Genomic DNA, 6,000 nt, shown 5'->3' with positions numbered 1-6,000 from the left:
AATTGCATAGAACTAAACATGTGTGTGGGCATGCACGGACACATAAACACACAAATGGGTGCATGTTAAACTAAGGTAAGGTAGATCATATACTGTCAGTATTCTAGATGTAATAGTGTATTATAGTTATGCAAGATGCTACCATTGAGTAAAACTGTGTGAAGCGTAAATGAGCTATATTTTATTTCTTACAACTGTGTGTGAATTCACAATTATGTCTAAAAAAAGTGTAAAAGACCAAACACACATAAATAAACTTTGTTCTATCTTACCCCATCACTCTCAACTATTTCCTAAATCATTTAGTTCACCCTTCTCTGTCCAAATAGTCATGGCGATTCACATATCAATATAGATCAGTGGGGTTATCATTAAGAGAGAAAGGAAAATTAATGGATGTGCTTGTTCCCTTGGGTCTAATTTCTGTAAATTATTTTCTTCTCCTAGTCTCTTGGGCACGCTATGAAATGCAGCCCCAGCCAGTCAACACTTGACTCCCATCTGGATTAGGGCTTCAATACATCTTTGAGTCCAAGATAGCCAGCAGTGCTGCTTGGGATCTTCCTAACATCGAGTGCACTTAACTGTTTAGTGTTGATCTGTTAGCTGGACTGTAAACTCCACGAGAATAAGAATTCTTCCATTCCTTCGGTCATTCATAAGTATTTACTGCATGCCTACTCTGTGCCAGACAGACACTGTTCTAAGTTCCTAGGATATGCAGAGGTATGAGATTGGTGGGTGTGAGTTGTAAGAGACTAGGAGCAGGAAGACCTGTTGATGGCTGTAGCAGAAATTCTGAAGAGAAATGATGATGACTACTAAGGTTGTAGTAGTGGGACTGGAGAGAAGGGCCAAGCTAGAAATGGTTAGGAAGAAGCTTAGTGAGAGGTCAGAGATACAGATGACTCCCAGGATGCCTCGGGCTCTGAGATTGGGAATGCTGGGAGGAACAGACTCCCACTAAAAAAGGGAGTCTCACTAATTCCATTTGGAATATTTCATTTGGCACCTGGAGCATCCAAGTGGAATTGTTCAGTGCACAGTTAGGTTATGGAGCTGGAGTTCAGAGGAATGTTGCCTAGAGTTAGAGATTTGATAGCTGAAGCCATGAGAAGAAATAAGGTTACTTAGGAAAAGTAAGAGGCAGAATAAGAAAGGGAAGCACTAAATTAAATGGCTGGGTTGAAGAAGACTCTATTTATTCTTGTTTACATAGGACTAAAACTGAGAGAAGCCAGTTGGGAATAGAAGGTTAAAGAAGGAGTGCTCAAGAGTGTCAAATGTTACAAAGATAGCAAATAAAAATGGGATTCTAAAGAATCCATAGATGTGCACCATTTTCCGAGCTTGTGCAGTCTAGTCACCTTGGTGGTTGCCTGCTTGAATAAACAACTGCCTCTGGGAACCAAGTACCCTTTATCAAGCAGTCTTCTGAGTATAATTTGACTATCTGTCTAGATTTGTATTTTGAGAGGAACAGTAACAATAATAATAGCTAATATTTAGAATTTATTATGTTTCAAGTAAACACTTTTACCTGGGTTACATCTCATCTTCAAAACAACCCTCTGAGTTAGGTACTATTACTTACCTCTTTTTATAGATAAAAACACTGAGATTCAGAGGGGCTACTTAACTTGCCTAAAATCGCATAATGAGCAGCTCAGTTTTGTTAACAAAAGTCCACAAGCTGAAACAATATGCTGTACTTTGTCTCCAGAATTAATGGGTCACAAACATTCTATTCTGTTTGAGTTAAATTTGTCACTATAAATTAATAAATAGACATCCCAACAATATTATTGGAATAATCTAGATCTGCGAGTGATTTTATTGTATTAGGAAATATAGACAGCTCTAAGCTTGACAGCGAAGTAAGTGGGAGAAATATGGGAAGTTTGAAAGGCAATGTACAAATTGTAGGGTGCTGGAAACTTAAGATGATCTCCTTGTTCTCAGTATAAAAGGAGGAAATGTCTTTGCTGTCAGAGTGGGAGACAGGAAACAAGGGAGCTTGAGGAAAGTGGCGATGACTGCAAAGCTGCTCTGGGAGATGGAGCTGATTAAGAAGGGGCGAATGTTCATAGAAGAACTGCTGGGAGGTACAGAAGCTCTGGCTAAGATTGGAGACCAGGATTTGGAGAGGCAATACTGAACAATTTTGTGATTTTTCTCTAGCAACTCTTGACAACCTGGTGTAGGAACTGAGAAACTTCTTAGTGGGAGTGAAATTTCATCATGCAGTTAAGGCAGAAAAGTAATGACAGAAGGGGTTGAAAAATGACTCTTCATGGTTTAAGCTAGATACAGAAAGGATTGAAGATGAAAGATAAGTAGTAGATTGAAAGGAAAAGGGCATCTAGAGACAGAAATAAGAGAGTTGGAAAGAAAGTAAGTGGTGGTCAGAGCATGAGATAAAGAAGTTGAGCATTTTGGAGGATGTTCTGGGTGAATAATTATACAGGCAATATTCTACTAATTGCTCCATTCAACTAATTAAACTGAAGTACTTGCTGGCCAGCAGCAAGGTAATGTAATAGCTGGAAATGCTATCTTCGGAGTCCAGATTTGGCATTAAAAAAACAATTAGGAACCTCAATATTTAAAGTAAGAGGTCTTTTGCTACTTGTATGGTACAGTCTATTCACTGCCCTTTTTGCTGGCATGAGGTCAAAAGTTTCAACTCTCACAGTGTACTTACAATGTTTTTTTTTATTCCTTTAAACAAATATTTGTTGACTGCTTAATAAAACCAGGCAGTCTGTTAGGTGTTTATGACACATCCATGGATAAGATAAATAAATATCTATCCTTAGTGTGGCAATCAGACAGGCAATAATAATACAGAATAAAAAGAAAAATGCAATAACTATGTTAAAACTTGGGTCTTAATGGAAGGATTCCTAATTACATCTTGGGAAGTCAGGAAAGGCTTCTGTGAAACAGCCTTGCCTCAAATGAAGTATAATAGTAAGTATAATCTAGGCAAATAAGAGGGACTCTTGGTGTTCACAGAAGCATCTTTCTCTCTGAAGGGGCCTTTGTTTTCCTTGCTTCTCTTGGTACCTTCATCTTCACAGGCCAGTCATATCCATCCTGGAGGATACTCTTCCCCATCAGGAATCACTGATCCAGAAGATCTATATTTAAGTTTCAGCAGTATCTCTTGTCATTGTAACTTTAGATGTGCCAGTTAAATTCATGCCACTGAGTCACAGCCCCTCCCTCAGCACTTTGAGGCCCCTAGTAATAGGCGGTCCCTTCTTTCCTTCCTGGGGCGTGGCTGGGCGGCTGCTCAGTGGTTGCAGCCACCTTGGGAGGCTACTGGTCGGATTTAGGATGACCAGTGAGGAGTTTCTTCCCATAAAGCTTCTATTGAGTGAAACAGACTTCAAAGTTATGGCACGAGATGAGTTAATTCTAAGATGGAAACACTTTAAGGTATATGTGCAAGCTTTGGAGGGCAAGTACACACACAGATCTTAACTCTAATGATGTAACTGGCTTAAGGGTGTCAAAATAAAAACTAAATCAACAGCAAGAATCTAAATGCAGGGAAAACATTGTTATAATGTGACTAGTAGCCAGGGATCAAGAGATGCAAGAGTATACTACCCAAATCTGGTACCTGAAGCAAGTCCAGCCACCTAGTGTTGCTCAACTGAGATCAAGTTTGCTAAAGAGGTCAACTTGTTTTTCCTAAACATGAAAGGTGAACTGGAACAGAGTAAAGACAAACTGGAACAAGCAAGCCCACATGAGCTGAGCATCTGGAAGTTTATGCCCGATAGAGGCCCGATGACGTCAGACTCTTCCAAAGAAATGGCCACCTCTGAAAAATTCCTCATCTAGAACATGTAGGCACTTGAGAAATGTTTCTGTTTGAAGGAACTAGAGGGAGAAACAGAAGTCTTAAGTATGTGGCACATGTGTCTTCAGACAGTTTGGAGGAATCAAAAGAAAACCTAGAGACTTAAAATCATGAATTGAAGATGTAAAATTCCAGTAAAATTAGAAAATGGAATATGCATTGCTCTTTAACCCTGAGCATAGTGATGTAGAGACATTATATCAGTTTTGCCAATGACTGTGGACTTCGTGATTGTTGTTGAACTTCTGGGTCAAAACTCAAATGAGGTAAATTTTGCCTTTAAAGGATTTATTGGCTAAGAAATAAAAGTTATGAGAAAATCAACTAATAGCTATTAGTACAAGTAGTTCATATATTTAACTATTTAGTTTGGGGCTCTATATTACATGATTGGGCCTAAACCAATGTGGTTAAAATAATGGTTTTTCTTTGAACGGTTACTAACACTGTAGATAATAATTATTGAGATCTGTACAAACATGAAGGTGTGGTATCAAACCTCAGATTTAAACAGTTTGAAGCATTATAAACATTCATTTCACAACTAGATTGTATAAGGATATGGCTGTGATGAGACTCACTGGGTTATTTTTTTTAGTAGTAAAATTTAGTAGTGAAATTACATCCCCATTCCATTCAAAAGGCTCATGTTTAAAGAACACTGTGGTTTGTGTTAAAGGGGGAATGTGTTCCTTCATGGTATTTGGGTCTTTTGTATTGTACTCTTAAAAGTGCCCTGAAAAAAAAAAAATCAGTAGAGAGTGGAATTTGACAATTAGCAGGCCTAATAAATATTGGAAATGCTGAATAAAGGTGAGGAGTGCTGGAGGGGAAGGACTGGAGGGGAAAAACATTTTTAACCCCAAATTTAGGATGGCTTCTTGAACTATTAACATTTTTTTTTTTTACAATTAACATTTGCTTCTTTTACTTCAGAAAAGTCCCACTAATGAAAAACCATTTCATGGAAATGGTTTCTTGTTCAATAGGCAAACATTTGACAAACGTGTGCCACAGGGAAAGAGGCATGTAGGAATCTCTTTAATGAGCTGAATCTCTGTTACTTTTATCCTTTACATTATGGGAATGGGCAGACTTTGTCTCACTATGATTGCAATAGTTAACATTAAAATTTCCCCCCCAATTTTACTAAGAAAAATTTCAAAGCTACAGCTAATTTGAAAGAATTTTATATAATCACCTGTATACCTACCACCTATATTTTACCATTATTATATTACTACACCTGCCAGGCTTTTTTTAAAATTAAATATTTTATTTAGAGGCAATCGTTGATTCATATGCAGTTTGTAAGAAATATAGAGACTATCTGTACTCTTTACCTTGTTTCCTCCAATGGTAACATCTTGCAAAACTATATTATAATGGCACAACCAGGATACTGACTGACATTGATCCAGTCAAGATATAGAACGTTTCCATCATCACATTGCCCCTTTATAGTAACATTCACTCTCACCTCTTCCTTAAACTCTAGAAACCACTAATCTGTTCGCTATTTCCATTTGTTATTTCAGGAATGTTATAGAAACGGAATCATATAGTATGTAACCTTTTGAGATTGGCTATCTTTTCTGTCAGCGTGATTCTCTGGATATATCAGTGAATCATTCCTTTTCATTGCTGAGAAGTAGTTCATGATAAAGATGTTCCATTCTGTTCAACCATTTAACCATTGGATGACATCTGGCTTGTTTCTAGTTTTTGGCTATTATGAATAAAATTACTGTGAATATTCAGGTACAGGTGCACAGGTTTTTGTATGAACATAAATTTTCATTTCTTTGGGATAAATACCCAGGAGTATAATTCCTGGGTCATATGGCAGTTGCGTGTTTAGTTTTTATTTTATTTTTTAAAAGAAATCACCAATCTGTTTTCCAGAATGACTAGTATCCTTTTACATTCCCATCAGCAATGTGTGAGCAATCCAACTTCTCCACATCATTGCCAGCATTTGGTACTGTCACCATTTTTAATTTTAGACATTCTTACAGATGTGTAATAATGTCTTATTGTGGTTTTAATTTTCATTTCCTTAATGATTAATGATTTGAACATCTTTTCATGTACTAATATTCCTCTTTGGTAAAATATGCCCTTTG

At 37.2% G+C, this 6,000-nt stretch overlaps 1 pseudogene; it reads left to right on the top strand.

Moving 5' to 3' along the window:
- The first annotated feature begins 3,342 nt into the window (after positions 1–3,342).
- LOC107518960 lies at positions 3,343–3,855 on the top strand (annotated as a pseudogene).
- The last annotated feature ends 2,145 nt before the right edge of the window (positions 3,856–6,000 follow it).

The sequence above is a fragment of the Rousettus aegyptiacus genome, unplaced genomic scaffold (assembly GCF_014176215.1).
Source record: "Rousettus aegyptiacus isolate mRouAeg1 unplaced genomic scaffold, mRouAeg1.p scaffold_m13_p_8, whole genome shotgun sequence".
Lineage (NCBI taxonomy): Eukaryota > Metazoa > Chordata > Mammalia > Chiroptera > Pteropodidae > Rousettus > Rousettus aegyptiacus.
Note: the sequence above shows the minus strand (reverse complement) of the source record. Positions and strands in the feature narration are given on the sequence as shown.